This window comes from Lissotriton helveticus (assembly GCF_964261635.1).
Source record: "Lissotriton helveticus chromosome 1_1 unlocalized genomic scaffold, aLisHel1.1 SUPER_1_unloc_8, whole genome shotgun sequence".
Lineage (NCBI taxonomy): Eukaryota > Metazoa > Chordata > Amphibia > Caudata > Salamandridae > Lissotriton > Lissotriton helveticus.
In genome coordinates, this window is record NW_027611725.1 from 4274581 (window position 1) to 4298282 (window position 23702).

Here is a 23702-nt window from a genome sequence, read left to right on the forward strand (position 1 = left end):
CAAAATAAATAGTTCCACCATCTTTCTAAAACAATGTACATATGCAAGCATAGAACATCTGTATGTAGCTTTTTCCTACAAAGCTTTCCCGTCTGTGTGTCTGTCTCCCATTCCCTGTAGGGAGACTATGTAGCTCCCCGTTCTAGAAGAGTCGGTCAAGAAGGAGCACACTGCATTGAATAATTTCTTGGTATGCACTTTTTATCAGTATTACAGGAAATCACAATGATTGATTGTCTCTGTTATATTCTTCTTTCCCACAGGGTCTTCCTCTTCAGTCCCTTAGGTGAGCCTCGGCCGCCGTCGTCCCTCGGACAGAAAGAAAAGACCCAGGTAAGTGTTTTTGCTTCATGGTTTAGTCAAGGGAGGATGTGAGGGATAAATAATAGCTATGATTAAATGGGAAGGGAGGGGGTAGAGGTTGGAGCAACCAAAAGAAAAAGAGTAGCCGATGATTTCTGCGCTTGTCTTTCTTTTCCGTCTCACTTATTTCTTTTTCCCTGGGTCCCTTTCACCCCTCAGCCTACTCTCCCGTCCCTCTCTGACTCAGCCCCTTTCCAAAAGCCCTGTAGACCCCCACGCACCTGGAAGAGCCTCGTCAGTGAGGTCTGGTAGTAGATCATGCCTCCAGGGAGTCTGAGGCTATTCCCCTCAGGACTACCACTGCCCCTGCAGTGGCGAGGGCCCTCATTAGCATCTTTACCAGGGTGGGCTTCCCTAAGGAGGTGGTGTCATACAGAGGTACCGACTTCATGTCTGGCTACTTGAAACACATGTCGAAGGAGTGTGGCGTGAATTACTGGTTCACTACCCTCTACCACCCACAATGTAATGGCTTTATTATTATTATTTTTTTTAGAACTTTATTTTAATTTTGTCAACATACAACCTGGCAGTCAGAGTATACAGAGACATATCATACCAATATGTTGTACGTCAGTAGGTTAATCAAGAAGCAGTCAATGATTACACATGCACTTATCTGCTTTCCCATTCTCCAGGTGATCAATAAGTGTCCCATTCCCCTAATTGGGAATGTACCTTATAATTATCATGTGGAGACACCTCCTTGCTCATCCCCAGTGTCGTAGTGTTTTGCCTCGTCAGTTTCAGAGCCAGAGTCTGTGTCTGTTGTCACTTGGGAAGCAGGAGCTAGGAGTTATCTGTTTGAGCACGGCAAGTGTTTAGTGTATCCTCAAATTTGCCATCCTGTCTGCTAAGGCGCATATGTTTCTCCTCAGCTAGGGCCCAGTTGAGCGCATCTCTAAGCCAGAGCGCAATCGTTGGGGCATGCTGGGGTAGCCATGTGATTGAAATTCTACGTCATGCCAGTACCATAGGCTACTGGCCAAATTTATAGGTAATCTTGCGCCCTTCTGGCATCTAAAGAGGCCTAATAAACAGCATTTGGTTGTCAGCTCAATACTTAGTTGTGTGGCATGCTCCATTTCTTCGACAGCTAGTTGCCAGAAGGAGTGTATTGCATCGCAGGGCCATGGTTAATGTAAAAAACCAGCCCCCACACAGTTGCAGCGCAGGCGTATATCTGGGCAAGACACAACCATTCGATAAAGGTCTTGTGGCGTTAAGTAAGTCCTTCGCAGAAAATTATAATGTAAGTCCTTCGCAGAAAATTATAATGTATCAGTTGAAAATGGGCATTACTAGAAACCATGCATGTTAGTTCACAGGACCGCTGCCAGTCTTGATCTTCCATTGGAATGTCAAAGTCTAAATTCCAGGCCTCTCGGGTCCGTGTGTAATGTGCAGTGTCTACTGTACAGTTTAAAATGCAGCCCTTTGGAGGTGCGAGGGGTCGTGGCTCATCCTCTTCCTTTCGGGGAGGTTACAACCAATACCAGCAGTACCATCCCTATCAGGACCAACCGAGTTACTCCTCCTCCCTCCAACAGCAGTCGTTTCGAGAGCCGCAGGCTGCCTCTTACGAGCAGTACAGAGGGAAATCCTCCTGCTGAGGTAGAGATTCCTCAAAAAAGTAGTGACCACTGTCAACCACTCTTCCCATCAATCCGACGAAAGTTGGAGGGCAGATCTCCCATTTCTTCTCCAATTGGTCCGCAATAACTACAGATCGATGGGTTTTGGACATAGTGTCCAGAGGCAACACTCTGGAATTTGTGAAATTCCCTCCAAATTCTCCCCCCAGAGGTCCTCCTCCTGCCTGTCTGAAGGAACTTTTATGCCAAATCAGTCTCATGTTAAGGAAAGGAGCGACCAAAGTGTACCGAATCTTCAAGGGGATGCAGGCTTCTATTCAAGATTCTTCCAAATCAAGGAAAAATCAGGGTGAGTGTCGCCGCATTCTGGACATTCGTTCCCTCAAAAAGATTCTCAAGAAACAAACTTTCCAGATGTTGTCTCTCCTAGAAGTGCTTCAGTTATTTGTCTTAAGGGGATTACAAGCCAACACTGGACCTTCAAGATGCCTATTTTCATGTCCCTATTTTACCCAGACACAGAAAATTCCTGCACTTCAGAGTGACTGGCAGAGATTTCCAATTCTAAGTCCTTCCATCTGGCCTTCACTCTGCACCCGAATGTTCACTACGGTCTTGGCACCGGTGGCAGCATATCTTGGTCAAGCTGGTGTCCAAATATTTCGCTACCTCGACGACTGCCTTATAAAGGCACAGTCGTTCGCAGTCGCAACCAGACACACTCAATCATGCCTGTCTCTGTGTCTTTCCATCACTCTGGAGAAGTCTCAGTTCACCCCCTCTCAAGTGAGGACCTTCTTGGGGGCCATCATAGACACACAGCAAAGAAGGGCGTTTGTCTCAAACGAAAGACAACAGCGGATTTCCAAACTGGCAACTCTCCGGCGCACAAAAAAGTATGTTTCTGTTCGACAGTTCAAATCGCTTCTGGGGATGCTGTCTTCCGGTATTCCCCTAATTCCCAACTGTCGCCTCAAAATGGGACCCCGACTGGAGAACTCGACAACCAATTGCAACAAGTCTCAGGGTCCTTCGACGTCTCAGATATGAAGAGCATTGCTATGGTGGACTCACATACCAAACATCTCTGCAGTTCGTTTGTAGCGGACACTCCAAGTTTCATCCTCATTACAGATGCCTCCCTTAGAATGGTGGGTAGCGCATCTTCAAGCCCTCACAGTCAAGGGGAAATGGGACACCCACCTATGAACTTGGCACATAAACCTTATGGAGTTACCGGCGATATTCCCGGCTCTGAAGTCCTTTTGCACCCTCATTCAAGGAGCTTCAGTGTTGATCCGAATGGACAACACAACAAGCATGCATTATGTGACCAAACAAGGGGGCACAAGATCCACTTTGCTATCCCTACAAGCTCAGCAAATTTGGGATTGGGCGATTCAACAGCAGATCACTTTAATAGCAGTCCATGTTCCAGGGGTGTCCAACCTTCTATCGGACTCCCTGAGCAAGTCGGTCCCGTCAAACCACTAGTGGGAACTTCATCAGCCGACGTTGGACCGCATCTTTCAGCTTTGCGGACACCCCAATCTCGATTTATTTGCGACCAACCTGAACCGCAAAAGACATTCAATGCAAGTTGGCTTCCCCACTCAGAATCGTGCAGAAATGCGTTTTTGATGAACTGGTCAAAAATATATGCTCACGCTTTTCCACCGATTCCTCTAGTCGCAAGGGTACTTTGGAAAATGCAGAAAGAACCCTGCTGCATTCTTCTCATAGCCCCCAGATGGCCTCGCCAGTTCTGGTTTACGGAGCTCCTCCTTCTGTCGGAGTGCAATCCAATTTGGCTGCGCCCAATTTCGAATCTTCTTACAATGAACCACGGCCTGATCTGCCATCCGGATCCAACTGGTGCCTGAGCACTATGAGTTTGTTAATTTGATTATTCCTCCGGACTGCAGGGAGGTTCTCACTAACGCTAGAGCACCGGCCACTATCAAAACCTACAAACTCAAGTGGAAACGGTTCAATCTTTGGTGTGAAGCTTCAAATTCAAATTCTTCAATTTATCTCTGAGAAGACAGAGATTCTACACTGTGCAGTAGGTAGAATCCCTCCTAAACTTCCGCTTGAGTTTTGGCCAACATCCCCTGCTACTCCATTGGCTCCCAGTAGCGTGGTACGTAATGTGGGAGTCATGGTTGACAACAAATTGACATTTGAAAACTGTCAACAAAACAGCTGGAAGTGGTTTTACTCTGATCAGAGCATTTCGGAAAATCCTTCCGATGTTCTCTTAACAGAACAGAGCGCTGATAGTCCGGAGCACCATCCTCAGTAAGCTGGACTATTGTAATGCCCTGTTACTAGAATCCCCGCAATATCTGATTGACAGATTGCAGAGAGTACAGACCATGGTGGCCAAACTGGTACTAGTGCAACCACGCCACACCTCCGCCTCCCGGGTACTCTCAGATTTACACTGGCTGCCAGTCTCGCAGAGGATACGATTTAAGGCACTATGTATAGTATTTAAGGCTCTACATGGTCACTGTCCCAGATCTCTGCAGGAGAAACTGACATGGTATGTCCCTTCATGAGCACTACGCTCCTCATCGGCTAATCTGGTGAGGTTGCCTAAAGTTAGGAAAGTCAAATCAGGAGGTAGGGCCTTCAGTGCGGCAGCGTCCTGCCTTTGGAATACTTTTCCATTTGATACAAGACAAATAGACAACATCCTGCAGTTTAGAAAAAGGTTAAAAACCTGGCACTACCCTCGAGTATTCTCCTTGGCATCCTGCTAACTCCTTCCTGGCAGGGGACACAGTCTCTCGGCCCTAACCTAGTCGCCTGTATCACAGCGCCAGGTTACCCGTAGGGTGTCAGTTGCGCTTTACAAATAATGATAACTTAAATAAATAACTGTTCACCCTGTTCACTCTACGCCAGAGCAGCTTCTGCCTTTTTTAGGTCTCGCCTGTCGATGCGCATGCGCATCGAGCAAGCGAGACTATAGGGGCTCATCCACTCTTTATCCACACTGCAAGGAATCGTGGCGATTCCTTGCAGTGCCCGTGACTTTTAAGCTCAATGCGCATGCGCATTGAGCTTAAAAGCGCGTGCACAGCCGCCCGCATTCCTCCGACACCTTCGAAGTGAAGCTTAGCTTCACTTCAAAGGCCCGGCTTCCACGGCCGCCAGGCCACATCAAAGGCTTCCCCAGCACTGCCCCGCCCATCAATCACCCTCCCACTGCCACCCCCCTCCCTCTCCATATGGTGCGCTCTGCCTTGTTTCTCAAGCCGCCCCTCTTAGCACCCATATCAAGGCCACCGCACTGTCAGTAACTTTTAAAAACATTTTGCTTTCAGCATGGCACTCATCTAACGACCATCGCACTGTTCGGTAACTTTTAAGGATGGCGCCATGTGGAGCCACATGAGCAGTCATGCTGTAAAAGAAAATAAAGTGTGTGTACGTTTAACATACATACCAATATAAATTGTGCATGTTTAAAATACATAACGCAACTAAGTAGTGCAACTGATCTCTGATGCTGCTGGCTACACTCCTGTCTTTAGACGCTGCAGATGGTCTTACTCTGCTGACTGGTGTGGTTCTTCTAATGTGAATGTTATGAACCACCCTTTTCATGCAATTTCCCGTAAACAGCCTGCAGGCTCCTCTGCTGCTGGAATTTCCCCCTCCCTTCTCGCCCAGTACTTTGCGCGCAGACACCATCTGCCTTAAACAGCCTGCAGGCTCCTCTGCTATTGGCATTTCCCCCTCCCTTCTAGCACAGTCCTTCACCTCGGCGTGCACTCGCACCTCCTTTATCCCCTTTCGGCCGCTTAGATGTTCTCAGTTAGCCACGTGCTCTCAGCCTCCTCTATGCCTTTTAACTCCGTATTTCTTGCTCTAGGTCCATTCCGTTCTCCCCATTTTTTCCTTCCTCACTGACTTTATCTGCATCTTTCTCCCTATCCTTCCATCCTTCAACTTTCTCAAGCTTTCTTCCTCCGGATTTCTGAATGTTATGAACCACCCTTTTCATGCAATTTCCCGTAAACAGCCTGCAGGCTCCTCTGCTGCTGGAATTTCCCCCTCCCTTCTCGCCCAGTACTTTGCGCGCAGACACCATCTGCCTTAAACAGCCTGCAGGCTCCTCTGCTATTGGCATTTCCCCCTCCCTTCTAGCACAGTCCTTCACCTCGGCGTGCACTCGCACCTCCTTTATCCCCTTTCGGCCGCTTAGATGTTCTCAGTTAGCCACGTGCTCTCAGCCTCCTCTATGCCTTTTAACTCCGTATTTCTTGCTCTAGGTCCATTCCGTTCTCCCCATTTTTTCCTTCCTCACTGACTTTATCTGCATCTTTCTCCCTATCCTTCCATCCTTCAACTTTCTCAAGCTTTCTTCCTCCGGATTTCTGCTCCTCCATCTCATGTGTGCTTTCTTCACGGGCTTCTGTCTCCTCCAGTGTTGATTTCCCACTCCATGCCTCTGACGCCTTCTGCTCGCAGCCAGACTGTCCGTTTCCTCTCTGACACTGTCTGATTGCTAAATATTGCATCTGCTGGTGTCATACCACCAGCCTGGCTGGGGCGCCTCCTGTGGAATATGACCGAGCCAACATTCCTCTACCAGGCTTGGAACTCGTCCTCACTCGTCCTCACACTACTTTATGACACACACACTGAGCCCACACACTACTTTAGGCCACACACACTGCGCCCTCACACTACTTTAGGCCACACACACACTGCGCCCTCTCACTACTTTAGCCCACACACACACTGCAGCCTCAAATTACTTTAGGCCTCACACACTACGCCCACACACTCTGCACCCTCACACACCCTGCACCCTCACACATACTACACCCTCACACACACTGCACCCTCACACACTCAGTGCCACATAATTGATGTGCACGCCTGTGTGCACTGAGTAGACCTTCAAAACAATCCAAGTTCTCTACCGGAAAACTGCCAGTGAAAATTCATATACCAACTTCTAGCTCCGCTCCTAACCGTAGCAGACCTCACCTTGAACCGCTCCGCATCCCCACTGAAGCGTCGCACGTCAAACTTAGCCCCGGCTCCGAGCTTTCGGAACAGATCGAAGGCATCCATGTCGATCCCAGCATGCTCCGGGGCAGCCGCCGACCAGCCAGCATGCGAGCCACGGAAACTAAAGAAGGACTACAAGAACAGGCCAAACACTGTCTTAATTATTTGCATTTGGCACGCGACCTTCTAAATCTGCATCCTGTCAGGCAGTTCCATTTTCGGTGCGCCTTGCACCTTTTCCTGGAGTCTCCTGCGTGCATTGAAATGTACTTTATCCGTATTCTCTGAAGTTATCCAAGTTCTGGCAAGCACCATGCAGGAGTCCTGCAACACCGCCGCTGCTGCCGTGAGCAATTCACGGATTTCCGGCTATTTGCGCGTCCACAACACTGTACGCAGAACAAGAATATCTGGGGGCGCCGCCATGCTTTCAATAATCTCCAAATTCTCCACGGACCACCCTCCGGCGTTTTTCACAAAGCTGCTCCTATTTCACACTCCCCAGTCTCACGTGGTACACCCCTCCTACCAGCCTTAGTGGTACTCAACCCATACCAACCCCAGAGATCTTCTTGCCATTCCAGCTTCGCGCGGGTTCTCTGTCCTGCCACTGTCCCAGTGCGTTTCTACCCTGGGAATGCCCCACCGTGCGCCGGTCACAATATCTCACACAGTTCGCACCTTGCTGTCTCGCTGTGGTGCTCTCTCTGCCCTGCAAATCTCTGGCCGTTTTCCCGCTCTATCAACTCCCAGTGGTATTTATGCTATAGCCCCCTCCTGTGGTATTTCTGCCCCCCATAGCTTTGCGGTCCCTCACTCACCCTCAACCCTCACCCTCACTCACCCTCACCCTCACTCACCCTCAACCCCTCACTCACCCTCAACCCCTCACTCACCCTCACCCTCACTCACCCTCACCCTCACTCACCCTCAACCCCTCACCCTCACTCACCCTCACTCACCCTCACTCACCCTCACCCTCACTCACCCTCACTCACCCTCACTCACCCTCAACCCATCACCCTCACTCACCCTCACTCACCCTCAACCCATCACCCTCACTCACCCTCACTCACCCTCACCCTCACTCACCCTCAACCCCTCACCCTCACTCACCCTCAACCCCTCACCCTCACCCTCACTCACCCTCAACCCCTCACTCACCCTCAACCCCTCACCCTCACTCACCCTCACCCTCACTCACCCTCAACCCCTCACTCACCCTCACTCACCCTCAACCCCTCACCCTCAACATCAACCCCTCACCCTCACTCACCCTCACCCTCACTCACCCTCACTCACCCTCACTCACCCTCACTCACACTCACCCTCACCCTCACCCTTACTCACCCTCACTCACCCTCACCCTCACTCTCACTCACCCTCAACCCCTCACCCTCACTCACCCTCACCCACCCTCACTCACCCTCACTCACCCTCAACCCCTCACCCTCACACAGTGGAATAGGTCTCGGAGCATTTGAGTTCGAGCTTTTAGAAATGTTTATGGTTTTTTTTTTTTTAATTCTTTAGCATTGGCTACAGGAAACAAAAATGCTAAAGATTTACAAAAAAACCCATAAACAATTCTAAAAGCACTAACTCTAATGCTGCGAGACCTATTGCATTTCCAATGCTTGTTCTTACAATTAGCAAAATCCGGCCTCTTTCACTCTACCCTGAAGGTTTTTCTGGCTGCAGTTTCCAGATTCCGGCACGATGGCTCCAATTCTCTTTATTCTTCAAGAATTATTCAACAACTTTTCAAAGGCTTATTTCAGATGTTCCCTCCAATTCCACGCCCGCCTCCTCCTTGGCATCTGAACATTGTGTTGGCACAACTCATGAAGTCCCCATTTGAGCCCATTCGGAGGGCTGATCTTAAATTCATCTCCAGGAAGACATCACTGCTTTTAGCTCTTACTTCGAGTCCGCGAGATACAAGCTTTTACTATCAAACCACCTATTCTTCAATTCACCAAAGACGCTGTGGTGCTCCGCACTAATCCGGCCTTAATTCCTAAAGTTCCATCTAATTTCCACCTGAATGAGCCGGTCATCTTAAAGACTTTTTTCCCTAATACACAGTTGCCATCAGAAAAGACTTTACATTCTCTAGATGTTAAGAGATGTTTGACATTTTATTTGCAAAGAACAACCAGTATCCGTAAAACTGATCAGCTCTTCATAGCCTACGGCAGGATGCGTGAAAAACCTCCAGTTGCTAAACAGACTATTGCACGTTGGATATCTAGAGCAATTTCCTTTTGCAATCAGCAAGCAGGCAAGACACTTCATGCCAGTTCAGTAACAAGTTCAGTAAATCTTTATTTCGAAGAATAAAAATTCCTCATAAAAACACATTACATAGTAAAATTTCATTAAATATCATTCCTGAACTTTTAGTAATAAAAGGAAAAACTTTAAAAAAGAGAGGGTATAATTCATAGAGAGAGTCTGATTATTTACAAAAACAAGTTAATTTCTTGTATTCCTCAATCTTACGGCTACTTTTAAAAAGCTTAAAATGGCACATAGAGTATGGGTGTCACTAGCTTTCTGTAGGAACAACAGTGCAGCTCTTGCATGGCGAAATTTCTGTTTCCTAAGAATGTCTACCAAAAACAAACATCTAGGGTTTCTATAAAATGAACATAAAAGTACAAAATGAAGGGTGTCCTGCGGAGACCTATTGTCGCAGCCGCAGGCACCCTTCTGCTCAATTGTTACAGTAAAACCAGCAGGATAAGCTAAAATGTTTGGTAACCAATTAAGCCTAAAACGGCACATTAAAAATCGTCATTTTGGCTATACATCAGAAACAGATATGATTCCATTCCCACTCCGTTTCTTACAAGGTCGTGAGCTGCTATTGATTTCTTTACCGAACCAAGGCCTCTTCTGTCAGATTCAAATTTTTCTAAAAGCAATATTTTCACCTTTAGTTTACAACTATTTGAAATCGAAGATGGATCATTAAAAAGTTGGCACTGGTCAATATTCACTAAAGAGTCTTTCACGTATTTTAGCCAAGGGATTTGTAGCCCCTTGTCTCTCTGCAAGCAGTCTGACACAATTTCCCTGCTCAGGGATGCCTCCGGATTGGTCCAGATTCTAGTCCATGCCATGATTGGCCTTAGCTTAGCATTGTCTGAGATATATGGCATCCCCAGTTCGGCATGGGCAATTTCAGCAGGGATGGTATGTGGGATTTTCAGGATTCTCCGGAAAAATGTATCTTCCTGTTGTTGAAGTTGCTTGCAGTCCCTGAAACCCCTTACCTCAGCACCATACAAGGCCTTTGCTGTACTGATTGAGCCATATAATGCCATTATCTGTTCTGGGCACCATCGCCCCAACCTTCGGGCAAAGCTCGATATGGCACCGTTCGAGGAAACAAGCTTGGTACAATGTTCCTCGAGCAGCTGGCTAAACTGAATGTCACCATCAAATAGCAGACCCAGGTAGGTGAAAGTCTTTACTTTACCCAAAGTATGTGACCCTATCTTAAACACACACTTATTGGCGGGTTTTTTGACAGCCACCATGACAAAGGATTTATTTAAGTTGACAGATAGGTCCAAGTCAGCCATAAATTTAACAAATCCATCCACCAAAAGTTGTAAAGCCCTCGGGGTCCTAGCCAGCAGGACCGCATCATCTGCGTACAGTAGTACTGGGATTTGACGCGGTCCTACTTTGGGGCAATCAACTTCTAGGGCGGTGAGGGCACTCTCTAAGGCATTAATGTAGAGTGAAAAGAGAAAAGGGGCTAATATGTACCCTTGCCTTACTCCTCCTGAGCATAGAAATTGGTCAGTTCGCCCCCCCTCTGGGCTAAAACGGACCCTGGCCGTAGTGTTCCAGTGCAGCTCTTTCAAGATATTTATCAGCCCCTCTTCAATGCCTAGCTTATGCATCATGGACCACAGTTTAGTCCTATTGACATTGTCAAAGGCCGCAGCCAGGTCCATGAATGCCATATAGACCGTGCCCTTACTGGCTTTTGTATATTTGGCTGTTTAAAGATACAAATTTAGGCACTGGTCACTGGTCGATCTACCAGCTCTGAACCCATACTGTATGTCAGCTAAAGTTTGATGTTCCTCGGTCCACTCCATGAGCCGATTTAAAATCACTCGACCCAGAATTTTGGCAGAAACATCTATGAGCGAGATCGGCCTGTAGCATTTAGGATCATCCCTGGTCCCTTTCTTAAAAATGGGTACGATCAGTGCAGTGGACCAGGAGCGTGGTAGCCCTGATTTGATGGCCGCGTTTAAGACCCTGGTTAAGATCGGGGCCCATAGGTCTATATTACTTCTGTATAGATCCGGTGGGGTACCATCCGGACCAGGGGCCTTGTTAGGGGTCAACCCGCTGATCGCTTTTGTTATCTCTTCTAGTGAGAGGATTATTTTACCACTCCGGGTACCCTGCCACTCGCCCTGCTGGATTTCTAGTTTTGACTTATTGTATAGCCCTTGGAAGTGATTGACCCATTGATCTGGGAGGATGTTGCTACTAATCACCGGGGCGGAGTTATCATTAAAACACTGCCTATTTACAATTCTCCAAAATTCTGCAAAGTCCCTGTTTTCTCCCGCCTCTCTCAAGTCTGCCCAAACTTCTGCTTGTAGCACCTTCTTCCTCTCTTTCACTTTGGTTCTATAGTTTAATCTACAAATGGCCACTTCTGTCTTATTCCTTGGTTTGATTTTGAGGCAAGCTTTTAGGTCCCTTAAGGCTTTGGAGCAACTTTTATCGAACCACCGTGGGTTTTTAGAATCCTTCCTCGGCCCTTTGTCTTCCAACATTTTGTCCACTAGACTTGTCAGGGATGTAAATGACTCCACTAATTCTAATCCTTCTTTTAGGGGGTCCAAACAGTCTTCTACCTGTTTTCTTCCTTTTTGGACTAGTGTTTTGTAAAACTCGTGGGAATTTATCCTTGCCCACTTTAGTCGCCTTCCCTGGTCTATTGGTTGGAGGCTGGTGCCTCCCCTTTGAGTTTGCCCCCCCCCCGCAAGTGTGTATAATTTCCATAACAAGGAGGTTATGGTCACTAAAGGTATTCCATTTAGTTTTGACGTTGGCAATTCTATTTTTGGCAAAGGAGGATATCAATATATAGTCTATAATAGTGGAGCTCCCTCTTCCTTTAAACGTTGGAACATATGTGCCCTCTACCTCCGGGACTATTAAGTAGATAGTATATATATTTTTTTAAATATTTTATAGCATTTATAGAGCGCGAGCGAAGGCCCTTGGACATCTCGGCGCTGGAATATCTGCCATATTCAGCCAAGGAGGGAAAGTGGGGATCACTGATTAAAAAGCCAGGTCTTGAGTTGTTTTCGGAAAGACCAGAGAGACGGGCTAGTTTTAATGGCATGTGGCAGAGTATTCCAGAGTCTAGGTGCTGACACGAGGAATCTTCTGTCACCCCATGACACCAGTTTGGTGCGAGGTACCACTTACAAGTGTAGGTTGGAAGATATGTGCTAGTGAGTGGGCTTCTATAATTGCATTTAGTTGTATGCCCTCCTGATTGTGTTCCAGATGTGGCCCATCATTAAGAGGACAAGTATCCCAGTCTAGAGAGTCCGGGGGCAAATTTGGGCAGAGATGACAATTAAAATTGCACATTACTAGTGTCATTGGTACCCCCCCCCTTTCTTCAGCTTTGCCTCTTGTATGAGTCTATCATCTAGCTCACGTAGTGCGGTATTTTTCACATTTATGGGTCCAGGGTTGTAAACATTAAAAAGCTGTAACCTCAGCCCTCTACTCTGAAATATTTCAGTTTGCAGGGTGTGTGACGTCCAGGTTGGTACAATCCAACTGCCTTCTAGAGTTAGATCGACGTAGAGCGCCAGCCCACCTCTCGCTCTTCCTGCTCTACCTTTTTGTGCGGGCACAAAAAAGCACTTGTAGCCCTCTATTTGATATGGTGCAGAGCTGACTGCCCATGTCTCCTGAAACGCCAAAATATGGAATCCCTGGAGTTCATTCCTCCAGTCGGGATTATCAAATTTACCTGGTAAGCCCGCTATGTTCCATGACATAATATTCAGCTTTCCTGTCCGCGCTTCCCCCCTGCTCATATCCCGCGGCAAAGGGCATGAGCCAGTTAGCCTCTCTATCCCGGCTTTCGCTTTTTCTTTAGCTTTATTGTTTAAGTATTCTGCAGTATTTTGCCTATCTTCACTTTCCTCCGCTACCACCCCTCTATCCTGCCTTCTAATCTTTTCTCCCTTATCCTCATCTCCTGACTCTAGTCATTCGTTTTCGTCCAGGGACTGTAAGGGACTATATCTATTTGTCCACTGGGGGCCGCCCTGGTATGCTGTGGGTTGGATGCCATACTCCGTGGGCCTTGGACCGTGTCCATCTGTGAATCTACTTCTTCCCGGCTGTTGGAAATTTAATTGGTGTGTAACCAATTTCCTGGGGTAAAAATATGCTAGTGGCATGGTCCTTATCGTGCTAGTGGTATTTCTGTTGTCATTAGCTAGTATATAATCCACTAGTTTCGGGTCCCTGAAGTTGGCAATGATGCAATTCCCCTCTATTTCTTTCCTTCTGGTTCCCACCCACTGTGCCCTTCTTAGATGTAAAATTTCCCCCCCTCTCCCTCCCTGCAAGGGTCTATGGATATTTAGCCAGGTAGTGATCTTTTGTTTAAGTTCGTTATAGGTTTCTCTCTGCCCCCGTCTGAGCCCTGGTACCCCAGTGAAAATGACAACAAAGGGGCTTGCTTCCGGGGGTAGGTTTACGCATAAAAGGGGACCTTGAGCTCTAGCATTTTGCTCACTATTTTGTTGCTGATTATTTGTCTGATGTGGGGTGACAGTGGTATCTGGCTGCCTTTGCACTCCTAGACCCTGTCTTTGAATTTTGTTTCTATCCGTGTATCCATGTGTGTTTGTTCTCCCACCCCCCGTCTTCAATTACCCCTTCGGGCGCAACATGCACCTGGGCGATGGTGCATTGATCATAGCTAACACAGTTATTTGATGCTAAGGGTTGTTGGACTGGGAAATTATTGTTTGTTGGTACCCCCTTATCTATATGTTTGACTATTGGGGATTCCCTTGCCTTGCCCTGTCTCTGCAATTCGTTAGCTATTTTGTCTATTTTGCTCACTAGTGGTCTAATTTGACTAGTTATAAATGCCTCCAGGTGCTTTTGTAGATCTATAATTATGGAGTCAAGCCACCTCGGGGGGATTGGGGGTCTTTGGGTTCTATTATTAGGACTTCATCCTCTATGTGTTTTGGCTTGCTACACTTATTAGTCTTTTTCCTGGTCCTTGTTTGCCGGTTCTTGTTTTGACGCTTTTTAGTTAGTAGTTTAGGTGTTGTGTTTGTATCTATATTTATAGATGCTTCTTCCTCTACTGCTAATTGTGCACAGGGGACTGCGTCTAATGAGTTTTCCCGGCTACCTACATCTAACGTGTCAGCGGGGCTTAGTTCCTCAGTTTGTGTAGGTGTCAATGGCAGGGAGGTTAGAGTCATTGATATACGTCTCTCTGCACGCTCTATATCCCCTGCAACCGTGCGTAACATTAGGTCAATGACCGTCGGAGTGGCTTTATGGGCTGGTACGTCACTACGCTCTGGGCCAGAGTTTTTTGGTTTAAGGGGGTTTCCTAATTTGCTCTTTGTCGATCGAGTTTTAGGTTTAGTAGCCATAGTTTACAATTCGCAATATAGATTATTCCTTCCCTCTTCCTGTTGAACTTGGGGCAATTAAAACCAATCTAATTAAAGCAAAATCCACTGATATGTCCACATTAACACCTGGCGATTTTCAGTGTTCTTTTTACAGTCTTTTTCACCAGTACCTCAATCTTTCTGTATGTGGACTTCAGGGATGTGGGTGTCAGTTACTACAATACCTTTCCGCAGGACCAAGGGGGGTGGCCCGTCCCGTCCCTGGTCGTCCCCGGACGGCCACAGACGGCCCGCCCTCTGCCCGGGCTCAGCCCGACATCGCCCGCGACGCGGGAGGTGCTGCTGGTGTTTACGCGCCTCCGGGCGGAAGCAGCAGGCGTGAGGAGGCGGCGTCCTGGTCAGGCAGGGGGCGCTAGGAACGCTGGGAGTTGTGGTCCCGTGAGATGCAGCTCGTCCCTACTCGGCGGCCGGAATGGTCTTCGGCGGCGGGGGAAGCTGTCAGCTGGCTTGTGCCTCCGTGTGTCCCTGGGTCCAGCGGTGAGTGTTGCAGCAAGTGCCCCCAAAAGCAAAGAGAGGGCCCCGCTCCCCCGGAGGTGCTGCTGGTGTTTAAGCGCCTCTGGGTGGAAGCAGCAGGCGTGAGGAGGCGGCGTCCCGGTCAGGCAGGGGGCGCTAGGAACGCTGGAAGTTGTGGTCCCGTGATGCGCAGCTCGTCCCCACTCGGCGGCCAGAATGGTCTTCGGCGGCGGGGGAAGCTGTCAGCTGGCTTGTGCCTCCGTGTGTCCCTGGGTCCAGCGGTGAATGTTGCTTTAGCAAGTGCCCCCAAAAGCAAAGAGAGGCCCCCGCTCCCCCGGAGGTGCTGCTGGTGTTTAAGCGCCTCCGGGCGGAAGCAGCAGGCGTGAGGAGGCGGCGTCCCGGTCAGGCAGGGGGCGCTAGGAACGCTGGGAGTTGTGGTCCCGTGAGGCGCAGCTCGTCCCCACTCGGCGGCCAGAATGGTCTTCGGCGGCGGGGGAAGCTGTCAGCTGGCTTGTGCCTCCGTGTGTCCCTGGGTCCAGCGGTGAGTGTTGCTTTAGCAAGTGCCCCCAAAAGCAAAGAGAGGCCCACTTCATGCAACGATTAAAGCGCACTCTACTAGAGCAGTCTTCTCTTCTACTTCTCTCTTTGCTGGTGTGCCTCTGCATCAGATTTGCAAAGCTGCGACCAAGCACTACTGTCTGGAAGCTACCAACAATGCTGACACAGCTGTTGGGCAAGCGGTGCTACGTAATCTTTTTAAGTAAGGTGAGCCTCTGTTTCTTACCTCCTCCTGCACACATTGTATATATGTATATATTTCTGCTTTTGCAGATGTGCCCATGTTTACTGCTATACTGTAATATAAGTATATGTATTCTCTCGTACTCTGTTTACAATGTACTTGTTGCTTACTATGCACAGTTCTCGAATTACTGCTATCTACTCTGATTCAAGCATGTGAATCTATGAAATATACCCCAATACTGGAGAAGAACATAAGTTACTTACCGGAAAACTGTGCTTCTCCAGTATTGATATCTTTCATAGATTTACATGTGACTCACCCACCTCCCCTCAGAGGCTCCCCTCTTCTCCTTGGCTCTTATACCACACTTGTGCTAAAAAATTGGAGAGCCTGAGCCTCTGAGGAGAAGGTTCCAGAGGGTGCTGTCGCCTGATTGGCTGAAGTTTGGAACATATCTAATGACTTGGACATGACTGTCGCCCTCACTCTATCTATCTATCTATCTATCTATCTATCTATCTATCTATAGCCCTCACTCTATCTATCACTCTATCTATCGTCCTCACTCTATCGCCCTCACTCTCTCTATCTATCGCCCTCACTCTATCTATCGCCCTCACTCTATCTATCGTCCTCACTCTATCTATCTTTCGCCCTCACTCTATCTATCTAACGCCCTCACTCTATCTAAGGCCCTCACTCTATCTAACGCCCTCACTCTATCTAACGCCCTCACTCTATCGCCCTCACTCTAGCTATCTATCTATCGCCCTCAGTCTATCTATCGCCCTCATTCTATCTAGCTATCGCCCTCATTCTATCTAGCTATCGCCCTCATTCTATCTAGCTATCGCCCTCCCTCAATCTATCTATCGCCATCACTCTGTCTATTGCCCTCACTCTATCTATCGCCCTCACTCTATATCGCCCTCACTCTATCTATCTATCGCCCTCACTCTATCTATCGTCCTCACTCTATCTATCTATCGCCCTCACTCTATCTATCGCCCTCACTCTATCTATCTTTCGCCCTCACTCTATCTAACGCCCTCACTCTATCTAACGCCCTCACTCTATCTAACGCCCTCACTCTATCTAACGCCCTCACTCTATCTAACGCCCTCACTCTATCTAACACCCTCACTCTATCTATCGCCCTCACTCTAGCTATCTATCTATCGCCCTCACTCAGTCTATTTATCGCCCTCTATCGCCCTCACTCTATCTATCGCCCTCACTCTATCTATCGCCCTCTATCTATCTATCGCCCTCACTCTATCTATCACCCTCACTCTATCTATCGCCCTCACTCTATCTATCTATCGCCCTCACTCTATCTATCTATCGCCCTCACTCTATCTATCTATTGTCCTCACTCTATCTATCTTTCACCCTCACTCTATCTATCTAACGCCCTCACTCTATCTAACGCCCTCACTCTATCTAACGCCCTCACTCTATCTAACGCCCTCACTCTATCTAACGTCCTCACTCTATCTATCGCCCTCACTCTATCTATCGCCCTCACTCTATCTATCGCCCTCAGTCTATCTATCGCCCTCTATCTATCTATCGCCCTCACTCTATCTATCTATCGCCCTCACTCTATCTATCGCCCTCACTCTATCTATCGCCCTCACTCTATCTATCACCCTCATTCTATCTAGCTATCGCCCTCCCTCAATCCATCTATCGCCATCACTCTGTCTATTGCCCTCACACTATCTATCGCCCTCACTCTATCTATCGCCCTCACTCTATCTAGCGCCCTCACTCTATCTATCTATCGCCCTCACTCTATCTATCGCCCTCACTCTATCTATCGCCCTCACTCTATCTATCTTTCACCCTCACTCTATCTATCTAACGCCCTCACTCTATCTAACGCCCTCACTCTATCTAACGCCCTCACTCTATCTAACGACCCTCACTCTATCTATCGCCCTCACTCTAGCTATCTATCTATCGCCCTCACTCGGTCTATTTATCGCCCTCACTCTGTCTATCTATCGCCCTCACTCTATCTATCGCCCTCACTCTATCTATCGCCCTCACTCTATCTATCGCCCTCGCTCTATCTATCTTTCGCCCTCACTCTATCTATCTATCACCCTCACTCTATCGCCCTCACTCGCGCTATCTATTGCCCTCTCTATCTATCTAGCTATCTATCGCCCTCACTCTATCTGTCTATCTATCTATCGCCCTCACTCTATCTATCGCCCTCTATCTATCTATCGCCCTCTCTCTATCGCCCTCTATCTATCTATTGCCCTCACTCTATCTATCGCCCTCACTCTATCTATCTGTCTACCTATCATCCTCACTATATCTGTCTATCGCACTCACTCTACCTATCGCCATCACTCTATCTATCGACCTCACTCTATCTGTCTATCAATCGCCCTCACTCTATCTATCTATCGTCCTCCCCCCTCTATCTATCTATCTATCTATCGTCCTCACTCGATCTATCACACTCCCTCTATCTATCTATCGCATCACCACAGCATCACTCAGCACCACCACAGCATCACTCAGGGGCACCACAACATCACTATGTGCTACCACAGCATCACTGAACGCCACAGCATCACTCGGCGCCACCAAAACATCACTCAGCGCCACCACAGCAGCAATCTGTGCAACAATTCAACAACAACTAGTTCAAATATGTTCTCTCAATGTTTCAAACTTTATTACAAATGTCACAAAAACATGTTAATATTTCACTTCTGTTCTTGGATTTTCGTCACAATAAAATACACTGAACATAATCTTCACAAAAGTTATTTACAAAAGTTTAAGCAATTGCCATTATAAATTACAATAACTTTTACTTAAGTATTAATTATTTAAAAAAATTAAAAGCCATTGTTATTTGTAATATCAATACATCTAAGTCACGTAAATACAACACATATTGCATTACAAATGCTATAGGTGTCACATTTGCGAAAGTTAAAACTATTGGCATTGTAAATGACAAAGCTATTAATTACACTATTTTCAAAACCAACACATGAATAAAAAATTTGTCATTTACAATACCAATAGTTCAAACTTTCCTAATGCAAGACCTATTGCATTGCAAATGCTTGTTATAATTAAAAGGGTGTGACAACACCACATAACACCGCATAAGCAACAAGTGCAGATTAAACCACAGGGTCCAAATAAACCCACACACACACACCGTAAGATTAAACCTGTACTAAACACACACGCCTCAATAACAGGTAGATAATACAAAGACTGATGGACATAATGAAGCGGACCTAGAGATACATGCATAGCACAGACAAGATAAAGGTCTTGATTTAGAGTTTGGTGAGCAGGGTACTCCTTCACAAGCGTGGTGTAGTACCCTGTCCAACAAACGGATGGTCTGCCTGACCTAGTGCAAGTCACGTGGATTGTCATGTGTCCAGCCTTACTTGAGTGGCATCCGTGTAAATACATCGGACGACCATTCCTTTTTAGATCAGGCTGTCTGATGTATTTTTCTCTTATTCAGGACCACCAGGAAATACCTGGCAGTCGTGATGAGAATTTCTTTTTAAATGAATCCCACTTCCTGGGAGTAAATTAATCAGGGAGAAAGTTCCAAGGGTGTGAGGGTGTGAGTGGAGTGGTGTGGCTCACTGGTTAGAGGCGGCAGACCCGTAAGCAGAGAACGGCCCGGGACCAGGGTTCAATTCCCAACGCGGCAGGGTCGTGGACCAGGGTCAAAACGGACTTGATAATTCTCGCCTCGGTGCCTACTCTAACCAGGGAACACACTCGGCAACTCTGGGCATAAAGCTTGCCTCATCTCTACAAAGGCCCCCCACAGACGCCGGGGATGCCTGGTTTCACCTTGGAGATACCCAGAAAGGGACCATCTCACAGGGAAAACCAGGACGGGTTCCCCAGCGGTCTTCAGCGCCAGGATACTCCATGGAGTCGCAGTGCACTTTACAAGTACACCCACACACACACACACACACATTAGTTATTGGGTTTTAAAAACAAACTCCAGCTTTGGAAGCTTGTTTTTGAAAAACACAAAAGTTGGTGAATGGCCGCCTAGAACATCCCCAAGGGATCCAGAGAATTGTAGATCAACTTCCTATAGATGGTTGAGATGGCTTTTTCGGTCAGGGGATTAGTTAGCAGCTGGTCCTCCAGTGGGGATGCACGAGGCAACTTCCCCCCTTCCCAGATGTGACCTTGCAGAGCGTGACCCACCTGCAAATGTCAGAACCGTTTTTAGTCACCTAATTCATACTTTTGTTGTAGGATCGTGAAGGACACAAACACCTGTCCCCTCCACACATCGCACGGCCGCTCTAAGCTAATCAATCCCCATTTTGTGAAGCCCTGCAATCCTCCCACTGCACTTAAGAGATCACTATCATACAGTGGAGTAATTTCAGTCAGCATACCTTCTCAGCCTAAACACTTGGTAGCCTCTCTCCACACCCTTACCACTGTTTGGGTATGAGTAGGTAGAGTGCACTCATACTTTCATCGATACAGCACCGGAGTGGAGTAACCTCTCTTGCCCATGGCCAATCTATCTACCCTGTAAGCAGGATCCTCACGGTCCGCAAAAACCCAGTTGTTGACAGCCATTAGTTGCGTGGCCCAGTAACACTTGAGAATGCTCCGGACCGCCAGTCCACCTTAAACTCCCCTCTGCACCTTACTCAGCGCGCAGCGCCACCATCCCACATCAGGAGCCAAAGTTCTCAGTCTACCTTTTGAAAGAAAATGTCTGGTGGGATCTTAAAGTATGTTTTTTGCACCATGTACAGGAGACCCTGAAGGGTTATCACTTTAAATAGGATCACCCGGCCCAGTAAGGAGAGCGGGAGCGTCCGCAAGTGTGGGGCATCCCAGCAAAGCCGGTCTAATTTCTGAAGTATGTTCCTGCCTGTGGCTCCCTTGTAATAAACACGCCCAAATATTTATGGTTTAAATCTTTATTCATTTTTAGACAGAAGAAAAACAGGACCCTCAGCTCCCAAGACAGAATGCAAAGGAGACCACAAGGTCGCAATGTATAACATTACCACAGGCAAGAAGCACGGAGCGGGCCGACAGAATCAACAAGAGAAGAACAAATAAAGAATTTCCCAAACTAACCCCCAACGCACCTGTCTCTTGTCCATCGAAAAACTTAAAATTGGAAGGGATAAAGGGGAAGGCTACGCCCTGATCAGCGTCGTCTTGTATGAATTTTCGTGGAACTGTCACTAGGAATCTGCGTGTCTGGGAGACGCAGTAGTCGAAGATATCTGGGGCATGTCAACTCTCGAAATTCAGACACCAGGAGGGTCAAGAAGGGTCGCCACAACTCAGGGAACTCCGACCCCTTACCAGCCAGTGTGAGCGTGAGTTTCTCTATACCCAGTATCATCCAAAGCCGTTGAAGCCAGCCGGAGAGTGTAAGGATTTGGGCGTTGCGCCAGGGGATCAAGATGTTCTGCAAAGCTGCCCCTATGTCATTCGCTATTAGTCGTCCCCTTCGGGATGTAAGTGGATACATCAATGGGTTAGGCAGGCGCAGGAGGATATAGGAGGGAAAACGAGGGAGCCAAGTTTCTAAGTGAAGATCTATTTCATCCAGTACTTGGGACCAGTATGGCTGTATGTGGGTGCAACTCCAGAGGATGTGTTCCAATGTTCCTTTCTCCCCGCACTCCCTCCAACAACAGATCGCTAAGTCGAGGGTCAAAGCGATACACGCGCTCCGGCGTATAGTACCAGTTAGTAACTATCTGACACATGAAAGTACACCTTAATTTCATTGCCCTTGATTCATACTCTGGACCGTAGTTGAGGGATAGGTCTAGGCATAGTCCTTGCAACACACAATAGATTTGCGTGCGGCAGAGGCCAGAACTCAAAGTCAGGGTACCAGATACAAGTAGGTGGTAACTCAGGGCAGGGGAAAACACCTGTTGTCCGTGGAGGGGAAATTCCCCTCTCAAAAATCTACATTAAAAATAAATTAATAGGATTCTTTTTTAAATATCTGTTTGGTGCCAGTCCATATGACTTTAATATCTGCCTTTGGGATTCTGTTACAACTCCATAGGGTACATGTATCCTTTGTGAGCTTAATAAAATGTTGGAAATTCTACAAATCCTGACTCCTACATCCAAGTACTCTCAGGCTACCATTCTACACTCTGCTCTGTCTGAAGAACAGCTCAACATTTTCAAAATTCTGCAATTCTGCATTGATATGGCTTGTAAATTATATTTGGGGAAATTTACATGTATTATGTATTAACTATTTAATTTTAATACTATAGGTGATTGAAATTACGGACGAAGAAAGCAAGATTTAGCACCAGGCAACTGAATATTAGTGCCATAAGAAGGATTATTTTGAAAAACTGAAGGACATCCAGCATTCTAAGTTTAAACAATTTCCAGAATCTAGGTGTGGCGAGGAAGTGGGAGCTGAGGAAAGTACACTACTGTAAGTGAAGTCTCTAATTTAGCATTTCATTAACCCAGAGCAAAGCCATATCTGTGCACACAGAATCAGAAATAATCCCAGAAAGACCAATCACACCATCCTCATCTGAAATATTATCAGAAAGACAAATTACCTCAGCATGACAGAATAACGTTCATCTAAAGCATCATGTAATTTCAGAGAGGAAGCACACACTGCATAAAATAAAGGTATAACAAAAGGTTTCTTCTGCAAACCATCAAAGAAAAGACTCTGAAAGAAGACTCCGAAGCTGACACATTAACAACCAAAAGATTGGAAAATCGCCTCTGTTCAACAACCGTTTTTAACCAGTTACTCAAGTTTGAGACTATCTGCCTCGGGATATAACACCTCGACCCACTCTGCTCACTCTGGCGAAAACCTTAAAAATCCACCAATTTATACTTTTCATTGCCATCTCACATTGTTTCCTTTTTAATGTGTATTGTTCTGTAATTCTATGTAAATCGCCTCAACATTATCTGTTGTGCAGGAGTGATATGTAAAAACTGATTAAATGAGCACTGTTGCGCTATAGCTAATGTAAATTATTCCTCGTCTTCAGAACTACACCTTACACCAAACATAGATAGTACTGTGCATTTTCTAATGTTCTCAGTTACTGCCATTATGTCAGTGTAAAAAGGTACTTTCTCAGTTTAATCATTAAATATCAGACTAACACCTTATCACTGCATTGCTAAGAACCTATACAAATAGTTTTGAGAAAAACATCAGTCACAAAATAAGTTGCTGCCGGAGAGGCTATAACCAAAAGACTATTATCTGCTAGAAACATTTCGACAGGTGTTACAGGGCTGCTTCTAGACATATTTTGCTCAATTAAAGTGTTAAGAAGATTACACACAATTTCTTTTACAGATAAATACTGAACATTATCTAAACAAGCCCGACTCTAAAATCGGGTTCACTCGTACCGTGGCATATAAGCAAGAGAAAACTAAATGTAACTCTAGGAATACACCTTATAAAATCACGTGCTGTGAGAACAAATTCAGTGTTCAAACCCGCCTCAATCAAAGCAAAATAACCCAAGTTGGGGAAATAAGTTACCTGTGCCAAATAAGATTCAGCCATCAATCTCATCTCACTGAATTTTAGAGAATGCACACTGGGAAAAACCTCTCTCAGTGCTCAGAGTGCCAAAAAAGTTTCAGCAGTAAATATTATCTCACTGAGCATATGAGAATCCACACTGGGGAAAAACCTTATCAGTGCTCTGAATGCCAGAAAAGGTTTAGTATCAAAGCGAG

At 46.8% G+C, this 23702-nt stretch overlaps 1 long non-coding RNA gene across 1 annotated transcript; it reads left to right on the forward strand.

Moving 5' to 3' along the window:
• The first annotated feature begins 259 nt into the window (after positions 1 to 259).
• LOC144806506 (uncharacterized) lies at positions 260 to 22976 on the forward strand. The gene is made up of 2 exons (XR_013605819.1): positions 260 to 333; positions 22238 to 22976. It is a non-coding gene; the product is annotated as an uncharacterized LOC144806506 (long non-coding RNA).
• Positions 22977 to 23702: the final 726 nt, after the last annotated feature.